Below are 19,457 nucleotides of genomic sequence, written 5' to 3'. Positions count from 1 at the left end.
TCACCATAAATATTTGAGAGCATTCGATGAGCCTTAGCCGCAGATTTCTTCATATTGAAGCAAAAAATTAAAACCTTCCGCAAATGACGAGAATTTGGCTCGTAAACTGACATTTTCAATCGAGAATAACTTTATGATGCAGACACAAATCGACTAATGTTTCTATGGGGTTATGTTGACAGATGCCCAAGTTTATTGTATGACGTCTATGATCTGTTTATTTCGACCACCACTTACCGCTAAAGCCATCTATAGAAAAACGGCGGAAGCAAAGTTGTACATCTAATATAATAAGAATTCCGCTAGATGTTGTAGATACTCATATGCAAAATCTAATTGTGCTCTCTATATAATCAGGTCTATAACCGAAGCTCAGATCATCTGCATACATGTCAAGTTTACACTTTTACACAAAATTATATACGATTTTTGCATATATTTTAGTATATGCATTATATTTTAGTATATGCATTATATTTTTGTGCCAACGCGAATCTAAATTTAATTTGGCTCTAAAAAGAAAACGCATGAATATTTTTCAAAGTTTATGGCTTTATTGGAAAGGTAGTACATTGCCATTAAACATGAAATACAATTTCATTCAAATGACTTCCACGGCAGGCTGCACAATACCCCATTCTATCAACCCAATTTTTCAGTACATTTTCCACTGTATGGGCGCGTATTTCATCGATGGTAACTTTGATTTCATGTTTTAATTCTTGAATCGTTTCTGGCTGGTTAGCGTAACATTCATCCTTGACGGTTCCCCATAAAAAATAGTCCAGCGAAATCAAATCGCAGCTGCGAGGTGGCCAATTGACATCAACATTTCAGCTGATTATGAGATTTTCGAAGAACAGTGCGCAAAGATTGTAGCGTTGGCTGTGTGTGGCAAGGTGCGCCATCCTGTTGAAACTAAATGTCGTCTGTGTCCTCCTCTTCAAATTTGGGAAGTAAGAATTCGTTTAGCATGGCGCGATAGCGCTCACCATTGACGGCAGCTTCTTGTTCATTTTCGAAGAAAAATGGCCCAATGATGCCGCCGGACCAAAAACCACACCAAACAGTCATTCGTTGTGGATGTATCGGCTTCTCCGTCGTGCGGATTCTGTGACCAAATACAATTCTGCTTGTTCACATAGTCACCGAGGTGAAAATGAGCTTCGTCAGAAAAGATGATTTTTCGGTAAAAATGCTCATCTTCAACCAAGAGTTGTTGGGCGAACCGAAAACGCATCAGATGGTCATGCGACTTCAATTCTTGCACTAATTGAACTTTGTACGGCTTCATCAAACCGAGATCTTTATTCGAAATTCTTCTGAAAAAGAAGTGAAATGTTCAAGTTTTGAGAACGATGGCGAGTTGATGTTGATGGTTGTTCAAGCACACTCTGAGCAACAGCAGCAATGTTTTCGATTGACCTTATTGGAGCATGTGAATGAGTTGCTTTATCCAGTAAGGATCCAGTTTCCCGAATTCGCTTCACAAATTGATCCACAAACTGCGTTTAAGACATTTCTTTTCTACTAAATTTTCCACATAAATTTCTTACAGTTTGGGTTGAAGACTCACCAATTTGGAAGTAAGTTTTCAATATTTCCTAATTTTGTTCAAGCGATCCATTTCGTAAATGTCAAACGAAAAACTAAATTTCTGATACGTCATAAATATTATTACGCCTTTCAAACTCAAAATAACCGATAGTTGAAAACTCCAAACATTAGATGACCCACCCTGTATTTTTTGTTGAATTATTTATAGAATATGATTGAATAATAACGAAATATTAAATCTCAACACTGAATTAAAAACGTATATATAATAAAAATTTGATTAATAAAAAATTCATTAAAATTAAAAACAATTAGAAGTTCAGAACAAGGCTAATGAAAGTTTAACGTTGATGTAAGAGCGAAGAGTTAGGAGATACAAATAATATTCAGGTGTTGGTGGTTATCTTCATTTATTATATCGAATGTTTCGGCTCTTTAGAGTCATCTTCAGCGAAAAAATAGAAACATAATATATCGTTAAAAATAAGTTACAGATTAACAGAAATGCAATAATTGTAAGAAGATCACCTAAACTGGTCAGTCATATTGAAAATGGTTTTCATACAAAATAGTTTAAATACAAAAAGGCACTGTTTTAGATAATGACATGATTTTAATTTCCCTCGACGTAATTTCATTGTTCACCAACATTTCACATTAGATTTAGCAAGGAAATGTGTAGCCAAGAGATGAAAGATCGATGTTGATTCCGAAGAAAGAATTTTTGAATGCTTTGGATTTTGTTTGGATTCAGCGTATTTCACTTTTAATGAGGACTTTTTTAAGCAAAAATTTGTACTCCAATAGGCTCACTTCTTTCTCCGATTATCGTTAATATTTTAGAATTCTAACTTATGATGAAGGATCTAGAAGTGGATGCATTGAAGAATTCAGGTATTTCCATCCCGTTTTATTTTAAGTATGTAATGACATCGTTATGGCTGTACCATCTAGCGAAATTGATAAAGTACTCACAAATTTTAATTCTTGGCACCTAAGGTTACAGTTCACGATGGAAGTGGCAATAGAATTAATTTTTTAGATTTTACAATCATTATTAATGAGAAAAGAATGTTAGAATTCGACTGGTTTCACAAGCCTTTTTTCGACGTTATTTGAATTATCTTTCAACACATCCAAGTTCTCAAAAGAAAGGCGTAATAACGGGAATGGTTGACAGATCAGTATTACTTTCAAGTCCGAAATTTCATTATAAAAACATGAAGTTTATAGTCAATACTTTATTAAATAATGACTATCCGATTGACTTTATTTTCAACACCATTAATTCATGTTACTTTGTCACTTTGTAATGTTCATGTTACTTTGTCACTTTGTAATGTTCAATTTCAAGCACATCAAGATGAATTGATACGATATTAATTTAAGGAACGACTTATTTTACTTTATATCTTATAAAAATTGTGAATCAATGTTTGGGAATTTCTTTGTTTCCCATTGAGATGAGTCACACGTTTATTACTGATTTCATAATTATTGAACTAACAGTAAAATTGTAATAATTTATGGTATAAGCGTGTAATTATTGAATTAACAGTAAAATTGTAATAATTTATATAGCGCATTGATTATTGCATATCCTAATTTTTCACTCTTATCAACGTTAAACTCTCATTAGTTTTGTTCCGAATTTCTAATTATTGATTTTAATTATATATATTGTTATAGATTTTAATTATATTGTTATTGTTTTTAAGATTTCTAGAGTCCTCATTTTTAGAGTTTTAAAGTCCTTATTTATATATTTATATATTATATTTACATAATTGTTCATTAAAATTCATTAAAATTGTCCAATAATTCTAATAATTTTATCCTCATAATAAGTTACATTTTATAAAAGGATGAATATGAGTTCTAAAACTATTATTAGAATTCATTATAACAATGAATATGTGCATTGAAACAATTACTAAACATTACTCTGACATTCACTCTTAAAACATTTTCTTTAATTCATGTAACGAAGTATTGAGTATTGAGCCAATGTGCAGACTTGTCTTATTTATTTTGTCTTATTTATTTTATCAACTAATAAACATTTACGTTAACATGTGAAGATATATTATATGTGAGACATTCTTTATAAATCGAATGGAATCGTCAAAATTATGGGATCACATTTTTTATTTGTTTGAAACTTTTTTGATTTTATTACATATTATATTTTATGTTTATTGTTTCATAATGTTTATATTTATATTTACTATTTAATATTTATGTTTATAATGTTTATATTTATGTTTATATTGTTTATATTTATACTAATTTCGTGCAAAAAAAATAGCTAGCAATTTATTTCGCACCTTACTGATATTATACAGTGAAAAGTAATTTGCCAGCAAAATATTTTTCGTTGAACGAAATTTATATAAATGTAAATATTATGAAACAATAAATATGAGAAATGTATAATAATACATATTATAAAATAATGACATAGTTAAATAAGTAAATGGTTGTTAAATAAATAAATTTATATTATTTGAGTTTTAATATAATTATTTACTTCTTTAAAGTAACATCAATACGTATTTCTTTTCTTATCTTTGATTCATTAACCTGTAATTGTTATGACCGCAATCATATATTTTCTTTATTTTATATTATTTACATTGTTATCATTGTTATTATTATATCGGAATGACATCATATTAATAATAATTTTATTATAATCATTATTTTAGGAAGTATAATAAATGAAAGTTGATTATCATCTTTTTAAATTTCTTTTAGTCTCTCGCACAATTACTGACGGATACAGTACGACGGCAACGAAGCGAACTCAGTAGCTAACGCTCGGCCGCTCGCCCTTCGTGCCGCTCGCCGCCACCGTAGAAATTATTTTTTTCCACGCAGATAATATCAAATAACCATTCTAAAAAAATATGATTTTTATAGAAAATTTAACGAGAAATCTAATTTTTTTTAATTTTTATTTTGGTGGCCTTGACAGTAAAATGATTTTAAATATTTTAATTGCTTATAATAATCATATTTAATTGTTTGTAATAATTAATTTAACAACAATTATAATAATAATGAATACATAAATGTAGATAATTCTTTTATTTTTAAAATGAGCCCAATTTATACTCTATAAGATGAATAGAAGTTGTCGCTAAGAAGTTATTGTGAAATAATCGACGAATTTTAATCTTCCGTAGTTTCGAAAATATAAATAATAGAAAATTGACCAAAAAGAATTGCCAATGTACATATCGACTTATATAAGAAATGCGTAAAAAAATTGTGTAGTAAATAAAAAAATGTTATTCCATACTAAGTGTTCGATTTGTGAAAGAATACCTTATAGATGTCAATCAACTGCACATAACATGGTTACCATATAGTCTCAAATCGAAACAACTACATAATTAAAGTTAAATGGAATATTTTGTGACAGGAATATTTTGTAAATTGAAATTTGAATCAAACAGAAAAATTTATAACATACCTTGTTCCGGAACAATTAAATAATTGTAACTAACAGTTTTAACATTGTAATATTTTCCAAAAATAAAGTAATATTAATCTTTACGCATAGCTGAGTGCTATTCTTCAACTACAAGTCGAAGTGTATCCGCAAATTAACTTCATTTTAGAATTAGGAAATAAAAAATATATTTTTTTCTGAAAATTATGTACATAAATTTGCATTAACAGTAAATTTGTGTTTTTAAAGCAGACAATTTTTGTTTTTAAAGCACTAAATTTATGTTTTAAAGCAGTGAATTTGCTAATAGCCAAATTCGGAGAGGCTGGTTCCGACTTCGACGCCTCTGGATTCTTCTGCTCCCTGTGCGAGGGACGTAGTTTGGACAAGTGTCTGTCTTGCGCGTCGACGACTGCGACTCGGCGATGGGTGCGGATCTCGTGGCTGAGGAGAGTGATTCGCTAAAGACACTGATTTCTTTGCTCCTGCAGAAGGTCACCAATATCGAGACCACGCTGCAGGTTCTAATCTTGATAAAGAGCAGTTATCCTCTCTCGAGCTTAATGTGCAGCACTTTTTCTCTCTTTCACATCTCTTAGTGACCTCTCAGCAAGGACCAACAATCTCTGTTCTGTCACACGGCAGCTCCAGGATCAACAAACGGGCATAGTTGAGTGTGTCCGTGCTCTTGAATTGAATGTGGACAAGGTGGAATCCCCGGTAGTGGCGGTTTCGATCTGGAGGCGCATTTGAAGGAGCTGAGATAAGCTCAGCTGAGATTATTTTTCACGGAATCGCGGAGCTCCCCAATGAGGATCCTCGTGCTGTTGTGGCTGCTATGCCTCGGCCCTTCGTGTCCCCACTGCGGCTAGTGGCATCGTTTCTTGCTTCAGGATCTCGGTCATAGGCGGCCGATCTCATTTTCTGATTGACAAACTGTCGTCGAGAGAATCTCTCAGCAGATGGATTAGCTGCAAAAGAGCGAAGAAAACGTTTGAAGATACAGAGGTGGCGACTGAGCTGACGGGTTCGCGGATCGATGTCAACGAGCGGTTATCTGCTTCAACGGCGGATTCTAATCGAGGCGCGATGTGCGGTGAGAGAGGATCTGCTGCATGGATAGGGAACGGTTTCTATGTACGGTGCCATCCCAGCGCTCTATCCATCAGGTTTAGAAATGTTGCGTACCTGGACGGCATGGGATCACGGCGGGGGTTTCAACAATCATCCACATCGGATATTCTATAACTCTTCAGGTAAACAATCGTGTACTGCCTATACAATGCTGGCGGTCAGAGTACCGTCTGGCAGAGTGATTGCTCTTCTATCTAATCAGCCTGAAGATTAGGAATCCTCTCTGGAATGTCCTTCCTTGATGACTGCTGTGGTTACTGGGCTGCTTTTGAGGTCGACCTCGTAGTATGATACCAGCCAGTGGTCGTGGTACCAGCCCTGATAGGAAGCAGGCACGGCGGATGAATTGATGTCATTCCAGTACTCGGATATACTGTTTCTTTTGGTGCGTTTTGTGACACTCTTTCTTCTGCTGCACTTCGCTTGTGTCACGTGAAGTGCCAGTTTCCTTTTTCCCTCACTTCGCTGAATTTTTTTATCACTTCTTATCATTCTCTTATGACTTCTCACGGAGTATGCCTTGTCGGAGATATGGTTAAAGCCTTACGTTCTCGATGATGGGTTTGTCGACCTTTTCGGCTACGGACTCGATATGACAGAGTAAGAAGAGGCGGGGGAGGGATTGGACTTTACCTGCATGACGGCCGTAATGCGAGAATTCTTACTTTGTCACCTGAGCTTTGCTGCGGTCAACCGAATATCTACTGATGAGTGTTACTATAGTGCAGGGGAGGAGAGCAAGGAGTCGGCCTCTTTTTCTTGTATCGATCTCCCAAAATGGGCTCGCGATGTTTTAGGCGAATTTTGAGCATCTCCTCCACTCTTGTCCTTTGGCGATTGTCAGACAATTTTAATATGGACCTAAATAACCAGTTTGATGCGGACTCCTTACAGGATTTTTGTATCATCTCATCAATCATCTCTATATACCTTTTTCAGATACACATCATACCACAACTTCTCACACTCGCATTGATCATTGCTTTGTCAATGATCAAATGTTAGTTAAATCGACAGCAAACACTCTCCTTTTAATGCACGATCTCATCAAGATCTCTCATGAGTATCAATATCTCCGTCTCTCTCTCTATTCGACTAATCATTTTGATTCGCGATTACTCTTTTTAATTCGGAGGCATTACAGTCCTATATATTAGCGGCCTGAACTAAACTGAAGTAACATATTCGCTTGATCTTGATGTTAGAATCAATTTCTTTACTGAACACATGCAGGAAGTGCGTGACCTTTACGCTCCGCTTCAAACATTTCATGCAAAAGAGCTTCCTGCTCCACAGTTGAGTCATTAGACTTCTCATGCACAGACATGACGCTACCAAGCGGATGTTTCGCAGACACCCGTCTCCTGCTAACTTTTATTCCTTCTGTACTGTAATGAGCCTAAGATTAGATAAATTAAAAAATAATTACTTGTTTCAGCGACTCAGCTCCATCATCTTGCTCGGCTTTGAGCTTCGGTCTGTGAGATTGACTAAGCCGAAAACTTGTCAATCTTCTACCATCCCGCTAAATGACCTTAATCAATTCTTTACCTTTCTAATCTCCTCTCCTCCCTTCCATTCCCCTTGTCACTATCTAACTCTTCTCCTCCTCTCGCCTCTCCCAGCCCTTCCTCCTCCTTCTCTTCTAGCTGACCTTATAACGTTCTACTTCCAACACACAACTCCTGAAACCCTGAGCTTTGTGCTTAGGCACTGTGCATCAATTCATCGGGACATTAATGGTCGTCTAGTCTTTAATAGTCTTCCTATCATTTTTCCTATTATCCTTGACCTTTTTAATCACTCCCTCACCTCCTCATCCTTTCCCTTCATCTAAAAAAATGTCTTATGTTATCCCTATTCCTAAAGTCATCCCTCATTTCCTTCGGACTTTCGTCCCATTTCTTTTCTATGTTTTCTTTCTAAAGTCCTTAAGCGAATAGTTTATGATCAATCTTACTTCCCATCTATATCTTCATCAACTCGTCGATCCTCTTCAAACAGGTTTTCAACGAGTCAATAGCACGTAGACCGCTCTAGTCAAATTCACTGACGATATATGGCTAGCCATTGATAGTAGAATGGTAACTCTTCTTATTCTGTTTGACTTCTTCAATGCGTTCGATTCAGTCAATCACGGTCTGCTGCTGCGCAAACTTTCCAGCTTTCAACTGTCTGATCTTCTCCTCGAATGGTCAGATCCTATCTGACAGATCGCTCTCAATGCGTTAGGGGATCTGGCGACTCGGACTGGTGGAGACGCCCATCTCTGCAGGAGTATCGCAGGATTTAATGCTCGGTCCCTTATTATTTGCAATGTTTATAAATGATCTGAGATGTTCTCTCCGACACTGTAACCACATTCTCTATGCCGATGATCTGCAAATATATCTGCATTTTCCTCCTGCGGAGCTGGGTATGGCCCTAATCTTGATCAAGGAGGATATTTCGACTGTGGCACGAAGGGCATCGAATAACTTTCTTACTTTGAACGCTAGTAAAACGAAAATTATTCTGTTTGGGATTGTTCAGTTCATAACAATATCCAGGGAACAGCAACATTGAACTATCTCTCAATGACATTCTTATCGAATTCTCAAATCAGATTAATCTTGGCGTCACTCTTACGAGCACTCTCAACTGGTCTGAGCATGTCAAGGATCTTTTCTACAAAGTGAACGGAGTCTTGTGTGGCACTTAAAATAAGCAACCTCCCACTGCGCGTTGAGCTGGTATCCTTTCTGATCTTTTCGTTCTTGGTTATTCTGCTCTGCGGTGTTGACTCATGGACTTGACCGGTCAGCAGAAACTTAAGATTAAGCGGACGATGAACGTATGCGTTGTATCTTTAACTTGCGTAAAGATGATCACGTTTCTACGATGAGTGGGATGAGTGCCCTCAGATGACAGAAGAGACTATTTAACAGGTTGCTTAATTTATTCGATTATAAAGACAGATACTCTAACGTATCTTACTGGGCTGAGATTCTGCTCGAGACTTCGTGAGATATCTCGTGTCTCCTCTCTCGATCTCGTGGTATCGAACTGCAGAACATTAACTTATCAGCACTCTTTTGCATACGCAGCCTCCTGGCTTTAGAATTCTCTAGTGCGATCAAAGAATCTGAGTCACTCACTTCTTTTCATCATGCTGTCTTCGGTCATCTGGTGTCGCATCGTGTGAAGATTCAACAGGACTGATCGAGTACTTTAACTTCTTTAACTTCTTTCTCTATTCTTTTATTTTACATTTACCTTTAGTATTATCTGTATTATTCTTCTTTATTATTATTATTATTTTTATTATTATTACTATTATTGTAACTATTACTCTTTTATTTTATGTTATTGCAGTACATACAGTTTATAATCGTTATTTCTGTAATTATTATTACTATTAAAATTACATTGTTGTACAATTCTTATAGGATTTACCCTAGAACTGAAATAAACGCTCAATCAATCAATCAATCTCTCAATTCAATGACTCCTTTTTCTCCTGAAAAAGTAACAAAGATAATACGGGCAAATCACGTCATATAATATATATCAAAATTCTTAATAGATAACTAATACTGAAGTTGGCAAACGACAATAGAGGTATCGTTCCAGATTTGAAAATCATGTATTAGGTGTACAACTTTGCTTCCGCCGTTTTTTTTCAGAAATTCGAGGCTTTATTGTAAAAAACTGGTTATACATTTATGATTCAAAATATTGTCCATCGCTGGCCACTACTTTCTCCCATCTTTCGGGTAGCATACGAATCGAAAAAACTGGTCATCTTTTGAGGCTATTCACGAATCGATCCAATTTTTTACTTCTTCATAAGACCGGAAGTGCTGGTCAGCCAGACCGTGTGCCATTGATCGAAACAAGTGATAGTCAGAGGGAGCAACGTCTGGAGAATACGCCGGATGGGGTAGGACTTCCCATTTCAACCTTTCCAAGTATGTCTTGACCACTTTCGCAACATGGGGTCGAGCATTGTCATGCTGCAAAATCACTTTATCGTGTTTCTCGTTGTATTGCGACCGTTTGTCTGTCAATGCTCAGCTCAAACGCATCAATTTCCTTCGATACCGATCGCCTGTGATTATTTAACAGTTCATAATACACTACGCCGAGCTGGTTCCACCAAATACAGAGCATGACCTTCGAGCCGTGAATATTCGGTTTGGCCGTCGATGTGGAAGCATGGCCGGGAACTCCCCATGATTTTCTGCGCTTGAGATTATCGTAATGAACCCATTTTTCGTCCCCAGTCACAATGCGATGCAGAAATCCCTTCCGTCTTTGCCTTTCAAGCAGCTGTTCACAAGCAAACAAACGCCGTTCAACATCTCTCGGCTTCAATTCGTACGGCACCCAATTTCCTTATTTCTGAATCAATTCCCATGGCTTTGAGGCGTTTTGAAATGGCTTGTTGAGTCACTCCCAATGATCGTGCCAATTCTTCTTGATTTTGACACGAGTCTTGCTCAAGTAATGCCTCCAATTCTGCATCTTCGAAAACCTTCTCTCTTCCACCGCTATGCCGGTCAAAATCATCGTTCTTGAAGCGTTGAAACCACTCACACGTTCTTTCACTAATAGCGGCCTCACCATAAGTATTTGAGAGCATTCGATGAGTCTCAGATTTCTTCATATTGAAGCAAAAAACTAAAACCTCCCGCAAATGACGAGAATTTGGCTCGTAAACTGACATTTTCAATCGAGAATAACTTTATGATGCAGACACAAATCGACTAATGTTTCTATGGGGTTATGTTGACAGATGCCCAAGTTTATTATATGACGTCTATGTTCTATTTTTTTCGATCACCACTTACCGCTAAAGCCATCTATAGGAAAACGGAGGAAGCAAAGTTGTACACCTAATAAATAACGTGTTCTCAAAGTCAGAGAGATTAATTCCACATTTATAAACACAAACACTTTGTAATATATATATTTTATATATATATATATATTATATATATATAAATACTATTAAAAAAATCAATAATACTTGCAATTTCCACATAATATCATTATTCAAATATTCATCATAAAGTTCTTCGCAATTAACATAAAACAATATAGGTAATTCTAACATTAAAATAACATTAAACTGAATCATGATTGATCAAAAAATGACTTTTAATAGACATTTTAGAGTTATTTTAACGTTAATTTTATGTCATGATTTTTTATTCTGTTTGGGATATGTTTTTTAATTTATTGCATATAATATATTTTAGAATCGTGTCTGTTGAAACATTTTATGTGACATATTACAGAATAATTTCAGAATTGTTGCACATGAAATGTGAATGGTTGAAACCTTTCTGAAAACTTTCCGCAACAACCGGTGCTATATGGATATTATATTAATCAAGTATTGGATATTTTTAAATGATATATTTAATAATATTTTGATATTTTTGTTCTTTTACTGTATTATTAACTATATTATTAACTGTATTATTAATATGAAAAATTTATATTTCATTAATAATAAGTAAGTATTATTAAATAATAAGTAAGTTGAGTAATTAGGAATCGATGCTGTAAGTAATGCGCTTAAATGACTAAAATCGTTACAGCCTAATAATATATTTCTATAATTCAATACATTTCAATTAAATTCTAGCCTTCTTCAACAAATAAATTTTCAAGAGTTGTGTTTCGTAAACTGATGTGTGCGTAGATTTCCGTTAGCTAATCTCCCATTTTCTCATGGCTAGTTGGGTAATAATGAGCTGAATGGTCTCAAGAAATTAAGACCTGAAATATAATATTAATTGTAATAAGTTAAATAATGAAATATCAATTTATGACCTTTCAAGAGAGGGCTCCGCGAGCTCCGTGGAGGCGCCTCATGGGATCTCGTCGACACTTGAGCATCCCCCAGAGTGATCATCCCCGGCTGCTATCCTCGCGGTCCCACCGCCATATCCGTCGTAGGATGTTGGACGCCCCGGCCGATCCTTCTCTTCCGCCTTTTAGTCCCGGCTATCTTCTCTCTTCATTTAGATTTTGATGAGACGACGTAAAATTCATAAGGTCGTAAAAAAATCGCCAATTATCCTGCAAAACTCGCGGTACGAGTTATAACACACAAAATAACGACAAACCGATGCAGAAAATCTGCGGGACCAACAAATAAAACGAAACAAATGTGAAATCGTTGAAGTAACGCCGCAAAAGTGCGCAGATTCACCTTATAAAAAATGAAAGGACTCGGAAGCCAGAGTTGCGCTGTTCGATCAGCTCTTACGATCCTTGTAACGGACGGAAAACGTTACGTCACAATATATATATATATATATATATAAGTAATAGTATATATAAAACCTAAGTGTCCAATCCAAGTAATAATAGATTTAATTATTTTTCAAGAATATCTTATTGAATATTCTTATTATGAAGTTCTTTTTATTTCAACTAAAGTAATATAATAAGTAAATATAATAACAGTAATAAAGTAACAAAGTAATAAAGTAAAAATAACTTTAACATTCTCTATCAAAAATTATTATTCCTCGAAAAAAAATTAATGTACCAAATAAAAATTAAGCGGGGATCGGTAGCGATGAATACTGTGTGTACACCGAGGAAAATCAGGACCGACATTTTTTCATTACGGGGGAGGGGGAAGGTGCGGGCAGCAGTTATGAATAGCACACAGTTTTTTGTTCTGTAGGTCATTTTTTGCTGCAGCAGCAGCTCAATGTCTCCGACATACTTTTAGTAAAAGAGTTTTTTCTTATTATTTATGACAAGGACATTTATGAGTATTTTCGGGAGACTCTTCCTTTCACTAAGAAGAAAGGGGAAATAAAACAGGAATGAATAAACTCGTGCCGGCACGCGACGTCGTAATCAGTTGCGTTGATTTGAACATTATTTTAAAAGAAAATTTTTTCTATATTTTTTTTGTTTTTTATGAACATTATAAATCTGGAATACGTGAGAAAAAGTGACTAATGTAAAAAGTTAGAAGTAAGAAAAAGACGAAATAGAAATTTACAAATCAAAATTTATTTTAAAAAGAAAGAAAGTGATATTACATAAAATATTTGTTTTATTTTTTAAAAGAGTAGTTGAACATGGCGGCATATACCATGAGAATTTTTATTTTTTTATGTTTACAACGAAGAAAAAATTTATGAAATAACTTCACTATCAATCGATCATTGCGTTTAATCAATCAGAGGTAAACAGACTAAGAAACTGGCCAAGATTATAACCATTACACATAAAATATAGAAATATACAGCAATATTGTCCGCAAGTTTGAGAAAGTATTCCTTGCAGCGTCATCGTATTCCAGCGATATGTGATGAAATTTCGGCGAAATCGTAAGAGGAATCTTAAGTCCAAGGACGGCAAGCCGTAGCTATCGAAATAAATTCCTGTACTGTGTTCGTCGATGTAGAAGGCGACCCTGTGCTGACCAGGTTGATCATGATCGTCTGTGGTAGCGACAATGGCAGTCGATCTCATCCTTTGGAAGTCGGTCGACAGGATGCTCCCTGCATATTGGACAATGAGATGATGTAATGCATATAACTTTCAATGAATTCATTTCTCGTCATCGGAGTGAATAAGAGAGAAAATGTTTGCGCAAATTCAGAATTTACTTCTTTTGCCAGCACGTGCGTTATAGAGTTCTCAAAATTTGACTTTTGCGAAACGCTAGTGTTAGTTTTATCTCTATCCGTTGACGGGACGAATTTTGAAAGATCTTTTCTCTCCTCGCGTGTTCATCCTCGTTTTAGTCCGACTTTTCCTCCATGCTTCGATGTTGAGAAATATATCGTGTTTCTGATTTTTAAATTAAATTGAAAAATTTCCGCTGTCTGGTTTTTCGCTCTCGGCGTCGCTTTTCTCTCCAATTTTCTCGTTCCAATTTTCTGAGGGAAAGCTATCGTAGGTCGAATTGCTACTATTGCGTATAGTTAGCCAACGTTTCAATTTGTAAGCGTTGCGTAAGGCGCAATGTAATTCAACGTTGGTTCGAAATCCGTGATGCGTGCAACGCTGTTCACGTTTTTCGAAATCTGATAAATTTTTGAAAGCCGGAGAAATTTCTTCCAGATTATATACGTTTCTAGAGAGTAGACTAGTTACTCAGATAACAGAGATTATCCAGATACGCACCTTGTCTTGTCCTCTGCTATAGATGTAGTGTGCGCAGCGTGTAATGTCTCGCAGTTGTATCGTAAAGTATTTAAGATTATCGACATTTCCATTCGAATCATTCGATTCCGTAATAATTTCATGTAAGTGAGTTGTTTTCTTGTCTTATTCTCCCGGGTAAATCGCCAAATAGATAAGGCGACATCATAATCCAGTGATCGGTGCATTAAATCACAAGAACCGCGACTTCTTTCGGAATAAAGTTCTTCTTCGACATCGCGAAAATCTTGTATGTCGATGACTATGTCCATTATGATATTCGAATTTTCACTACTCTTTTTACGTCACGAAACATCGGTGCCGGTGTCATGGACAAGATTGAAACTTTTTCATCATTTTGCTTGCAATTAAGTAAGAAAAAAATATATAGTATTGGAAAATAATTTTTTCGCGACATAGGGCTAATCGGAAAAATCGACAATGACTTGATGTGAGGAATCGATTTCTAAAACATTATCAAATTCGGCATAGACGATACATTTAAATTTTTCGAATCTCACTTCTAATCGTAAGCTTCCGTGTTTCACGAGATTCCAATGTCCTGCGCAATTAGCAGATAGATCTGGAGTAAAATCGAAAGCGAAAAGAGTAGCCGTTGGCGTAATCATTTCTACTTATAGAATTACTCTCATTCAAAAAGTGAATGCCGGTTCCCGAGAGTAAGCTGTGTGATAATCTTCAACATAGAGCGGCTCATCTTTCGAAAATTTTGTCTGTAACAGTCTACTGAGGATTTGCATGCCCGGCGTACAGCGAAAAGAAATTTATTTCGTAATTTTTAAAATTAAATGATTTCAATTTTATATCGTTAAAAGCCTTGTTATCGACAAAGCCGACTCTTATTCGTTTCGACAGCTGTCCGAATATTGTCTATCGATTCTCCCACTATGCCGGTGTGTATCGTGCAATTATTGTAACTTCGATTCTCGTAAGGGGATAATTGGAGATAGTTTTATTCAGCATTCTAGCGAGTAGCACACCCGGGCTTATTTTTGTTCTTCTTATGAAAAAACTGGCATTGAGAATATGTATTTTTTATATCGTTTTACTCTCCATAAGGCAAAATGAATCTTTCGAACGTACGAGTCTCATTCTAACTTCCACTCCATTAATTAATCTTAATTGAAAACGTCACAATGAAAGTAACCTGAAATTTAGCGCACAATTCTCTCGAATGTATTGCGCCCGTCTCTCGAGCGCCATATTTGGATTTGACGAGTATAACATTTCACGTGTCCATGTAACTGGGAATATCCGCCTCCCATAAGTAAGAGGTTAGATGGGAATTTTTTGCGGAAGCATAATTTAATAGCTCCTCGATGTACGCATAAGCGTTGTTTGGTGGCGACGCAAGTTTTTGATTGAAATATACGTCGATTTGGTTGAACATGGAATGCAGTAAATAATTTACGATCCTACTCTTGCCACGACACGCGGAATTCCACCTCGACTACCGCTGTAGCCGAGGTCGAATTCCACGTGTTTTCCCGAGCATCAAAATATTCCTTATATTCCATCATTAGTTCCTAACTAAAGATTGTCCATACCATACTCGCGTACACGAACGAAAGTTATTGCTTACGTTTAAAGTGCAGCGTCACTGGAGGCGTTCCGAATTCAAATGGAATTTTTTTCCAAGCTATGATCTCTTATATCTATTTCAATCGTTCTAAAATTCGTTCGTCGCAATGGGATATAATTTGGAAATGAGAAATGTTTCATCAAATTTGCACCAAATGCGTAATTATCTCGATCGGAATTAGTCAAAAGGAGTACGTACATCGTTTGTTATAAGGTTCACAAATAAATGAACGCAATAAATGAACATTTTGTCGGGGATACCACGCCATAAACTATAGGGTTCGCTACTCCAATAACCGTCTGCATATCATTTTCCAGTCTCCTTATTAAATCCGTGAGTAAAAAAAATTTTGTCTTCTATTTAATATTGGAATTAGCTTTACGTATCGCTTAGAATAAAATGGATGACTATTTGTGGAAATTGCTGATGCGAAATCTAGCAGTCGTAGAAAATTATCAGAAAAGTTTATATGATGTAGCATTTTGCAATTCTCGCAATTACTTATCAAGACTTTGCCACCAGATGCTTTTTGCTGTTCGAAATAAAAATGCGATTTGGTAACTTTACACGCAGCATTAATCATCAATAAGCTTGTATTAAGCTGGATATCATTGTAAATTCTATTTGGAAATGTAACTTCTTTTGCCGTAAACGCATCGTTCGTCCTCATTGGATTCAACATCGAGGAATTTGATCACATTTTTGTTATGATGTACGTGTAAAAAGATACAGGAAAATTTAATCTCGCTTATCGCAACCTTCTATTGTCCATGTAACACTATAGAGTGAGATAATTCCGTGATAACGAATGATGTTGTATTATCCGAAAAATGATGCATACTGTTACTCGAAGTACCAAAAGAAATTGTTCCTCCTCCATCGCGAAGAGAAATTAAACTCGAAGTCGGAATCTAAGTATCAAGCTTACTGAGATAATCGCGCCAACGAACAAGCACTTGCTTATTAGCTCCTCGTCCCCTACTCTTTATCACGTGATCGACGATAAACTGTTTTTCCTCTAAGTTTTTCTCAACTCGAGTTAATTCTTGCTTAAAAAATACCGTCTATGACTTCTGCTAAATCTCGCAGTCCGTATACATGAGGTTTTCGTCAATCGAGAACACGGTAAATTTGAAATATATCTCTTCGCTTCACTTAGCCCCTATTCTTTCTCGAAGGCGCTTTTGCTCTATTGATACGAACGAGATCTCCGATGCGATATTTAACCTTTCGCGCAACCTTTTTCTTTAATGTTTCATTTTTCCAACGACTATATTTTTCACGAGCGATACGTGCGTTTTCTCTCGTTACTACCGCAGGTTGCATTCTCGTGGACGAGTGAAGCGTGTGTAAGCGCGTACAATATCCTGAAAAACATCGATGTAGCGTCGCGCGATGTATTTTTATGCCTAAAGTAACGCCACATTTGCTCCTTCTGTTGAAGCGCTCGACGATAGCGGCATCTGGATTGCACATTACCCAAAAAAGAATGTCGTCTTCTTTAAGAAATTTCTGCATTGATTGCGCGACAAGTTTCTTTGCTCTTGTCCGTAAGTATACGGGAATTTGTCCCTCGCTTTTTGCTAGTACGCGTTGGAAAGCTTTTATCATGCAGTTATCCATTTTGTCGCGTAATTCTATCCAGACGTATTTACTTAGTATCGATAATTACCAACAGAATGATAGGAATAACCGTCATTGTAACTTTTTAGCTTTCGAAGTTCGATCAAATCTGCCTCGACACATTGTCAATGTTTGTTACGTTTTAATGCAATCATAGAAATTTTCTACACCATGGTCGGTGTAACGTGTACGCGTCTTGCGATTAAATCCGCGTATGACTTCTCCCCGTGAGAAATTCGGTTTAACAGCATGGGTTAGATTATCCACCGCCGAATAGCCCGCATAATGTGATGGATCGTAGTATAATTTTTCAAACATTATAATTAACCTAGTTTTTTCCAATCGAGTAACCGATTTTTTTTCATTTGTAAAGATGCAGGGGGTGAATCAGTTTTTTGTATACGAGGAAGAATCTGCGAGTTTTCCTCGTTTATTCCTTGTTCGTAATTTTTACGTTTTTCTCTTTTCTCATGCTCTCGATACAAAATGACGTGGAACACGTGCTTTCGTTATAAAAGGCGTGAAATTCGCCCGAGATCGAAGTTTTACGTTGTTTACACTAACACTGTGCGTGGACAATAATCTTTTATTTCTCATCAGCGTAGAAGGTATGTTCAACGCGCGGAGTAATAGCGCAAACTGATTTCTACCTCTACTTTCACAGTTTTTCCCTCGCGCATCGCGACGTTTATCAAGTCACTGATTCGAATCTTTCACGATGTTACCATTTATAATCACGATTCCATGCTCGTCCCAACTAATTCTATTAGGCACAGCTTTTGGAAATAAAAGTTTCATCAGTAAGTGCGCGTGCTTACGATAAGATTTTGCTTTCCACTATTTCTTCAATGTTTTTCATCATGTGATTATTCCTCGCATGATTATGCTTGCTCGAAATTTCGAAATTTTTTGTAATAATATCGGTGTTATCGATAAATGTATGCCGGTGGCATCAGATGTTTGTGTGAGATCGTGAAAAACGTTATCATTCATCACCTTGTTATCAACGGATATCAGCATCTCGTGTAGTGTTATCTTCTGCATTTTCGTCTTTGTTGCATGCTTCTTTCTGCCTTCGGGTTTCTTGGATAAATCGCAGATATCGCCATAATGCCTCTCTGTACATTTTCCATCTCTCACTTTCGTCGCACGCCAATCAGAATTAAGAATACGACTCGCATCATCCGCATCGAGTTGTGTTAGTGAGTTCCGGGGGTTTGCATTGTATTATTAGTACTCGTACTGTGTCATCCGAATTTTACGCTGCGATTTCTTTTGATTCTTCGCCAGCGAATGATGTCGAATTTTGACGTAGCTGATGTTGCATTCTCTCGAGATTTTCCAAAAATTAAAACTATTTTTTTGATATTCTCCATAACGTTTTATCCCCGCTATTTCGTTCCTTCGATAATTAGTTGTAATAAGGTTGATAATATAGGTCTGATAACATAAGATAATAATCCGCCTCGCTGCACCAATAGTTTTCTTTTATCCTTCCGATTATTACGTTTTGTAACGTCGCAGAGCCATTTTGTATTTGGTTAATTAATTTTTTTCACAACGTTCGAGCGAGACGTTATCTTTGAGTGTATTAAAAACACATTCGCAGATATAACGAATTAGTTTTTTGTCGCCATGTAAGAAAGTTGATTTTCGTTCAAATAATAGAGGCCGCGAGGAAGCAGGCGTTTCTCTTATCGATCGAATATGAGGCGATTTTCATCACACTGTGCGATTTCTTGTCGCCCACCTTCTTCGCGAGAAAAATCTATGATTGACATATGATTACCTCGCCTTTTATACGAATCCGCTGGAAAATGATTCTATGCTGTATATCTTTTTCACGAGCGTTGTAATTGATGATAGGCTTCTTGCCATTCCGCATAATAGAACAAAACTCTCTCGAAACGTACGTCG

The sequence above is a fragment of the Atta cephalotes genome (genome assembly GCF_000143395.1).
Source record: "Atta cephalotes unplaced genomic scaffold scaffold00029, whole genome shotgun sequence".
NCBI lineage: Eukaryota > Metazoa > Arthropoda > Insecta > Hymenoptera > Formicidae > Atta > Atta cephalotes.
This window is presented reverse-complemented; position numbering follows the sequence as displayed.